This window comes from Melanostigma gelatinosum, assembly GCF_949748355.1.
Source record: "Melanostigma gelatinosum genome assembly, chromosome: 18".
In the NCBI taxonomy this organism is placed as follows: domain Eukaryota; kingdom Metazoa; phylum Chordata; class Actinopteri; order Perciformes; family Zoarcidae; genus Melanostigma; species Melanostigma gelatinosum.
In genome coordinates this window covers 771,511-773,709 of record NC_136651.1, presented here as the reverse complement: position 1 = coordinate 773,709, position 2,199 = coordinate 771,511, and positions in this window count along the sequence as shown.

The following is a 2,199-nucleotide window of genomic DNA, read 5'->3' as shown; positions in this document are numbered from 1 at the left end:
GCATATCTCACTTTACGTGGATTCAGTTGTTGAGTGTGAACGAGTGAAACGGGACATTTCCTTCATAAAGACCTTTAACAGTGGAACTGGACTTCCTCTCAGCACCAGTCAAAAGCAATATCTTGGTTTGATTCTATCTTTAACTGAAGTAATATCGAGAACAGAAGTAGTGTTTTGCGCTCTAATTAATTGACGGCAGCCATTGTCCTCAGAGTGACGGCCAGCGAGCGTCGGTCTGGAGGCATTGAGTGGAGCTCAGCCGAGGCCACGATGAGCGCAGAGAGAGACGCGGGTCTAATGCACAGAGAAGAAGAAGAAGGAGTTCGGTCTTCAGTCTCACCCGTGGTGTGGGTTTCGGTGAGGCCAAGAACAGACAGACAAGTGGAGAAGAGTTTACTTTCACCAAAACATCTTCAACTTCCCTCCGACTGCTTGTGTGTTCTGCACCAGCTCTCTTTGCATGAGTCACGACTGTTGTCGTCATCTGTGAGCGATGAGAAGAACGTCAGTCTGTCTACATATTACCGACCTCCTCGTGAAACCTGGTCACCGTCCTTCTCTTCCCAGCTGCCCTGCTGGAACACATACATCACATCTGTTCCATGTAGTCATGACTACAGACCGACGCCGTGTCAGCCAGAGAGGTGAGGCAAAAGAAAGGCATTCTGAATCAACATGCAATTAACTCAGTCACTGAATAGATGTTGGCTTTGGGCTTTTGTGGAATGTGGAATGTCAACGTTTCTGAACCAAAAATACCACGCTCAATACCACGTGGTTAACGTTGGTTTAGGCAACGAAAGTACTTGATTAAGGTTAGAAAACAGAACGTAACATAACTACATAAGAACGGAACGGAACAATGCAGCGCATCAATGCAACGGCGCGACGTAGCGGCGCGACGTAGCGGCGCGACGTAGCGGCGCGACGTAGTGGCGCGACGTAGCGGCGCGACGTAGCGGCGCGACGTAGCGGCGCGACGTAGCGGCGCGACGTAGCGGCGCGACGTAGCGGCGCGACGTAGCGGCGCGACGTAGCGGCGCGATGCAACGGCCCAACGCAACAGCGCAGCGCAACGTCAATGCTTAACCTAAACAATGGACTTCAATACTAAACGTTGCATCATTTCTGGTTCCAAAAATAACAAGATGGCGCCAGACCAAATGCCAAAGCTTCAAACCATCAGTCAACAAACGATGGGAGACGTCCCGCTGACTTCGTCCACTTCCTATAGACCACACGTGTCAAACTCAAGGCCCCGCCACGTCATTTTAAGCAAAAACTACAATATACCGGTATATATTTTCTCGTTTTTTTTTTGGAAAAATAATTAAAAGTTAGACTTGAAAATAAAAGTATCCCCATGGTTGAAATGATGAGATAGCATGTTGTCTGTGTACCGACATTAAAACGATCACAACAGGTGGACAGGAGAGGCAACAGCCCGAAAAGAGGTTTTCCAACGACTGAAAAAGATCCACAAATAATCCCAAAATGTCCACGAAGAGAAACATTGATGCAGAGGGAAGAAAATGTAATGAAAGATGTGAAAGTGAAGACATGTTTGTGCTTGAAGGAGAACAACGGGTCTGTCTTCTGTGTTATGAGGAGTGTCGGTGATGAAGGATACAATTCACGTCGGCATTTTGACACCAAACACGGAGCTAAATTTAGCCTCCAAGAAAAACATCAAACTGTCCAAGAACTAAAAGGCAGACTGCAATCACAGCAGAATATATTCACACAGCTACAGTCCAGTGCATGCTGAAGGTATGTGAGCAGAGCTCCGACCAGATACAGACTTTTACAAATGTCAGTTTGTGAAGAAACACCATCGCAGACGAGTTGATGAACGAGCAGCAATCTAACAACACAGCAGCTAAGAGACGAGCAGGTACTCGTGTTTCTAATGAACTGTTGATGAAAGCACAGACAACACGGATACATCATCTATCATGTTCATCAGACCTGACTCTCAGTGAGCAGCTCTTGGATGTAGCTGCATGCACAGGACGACGACAGGGAGGAACATTAGTGATGCAGAGAGGTGACACAAACAGCTTTGAACAAAGTTAATGTCAGAACTTGTGTTTGATATTTGTCTGTTATTTTCTTTAATAGTTTGATCTTTGATAGAGTCATGTGGGTTTATTAAAATGATTTATGTTATAATAACAGAAATGTGTTTAAATATCATGT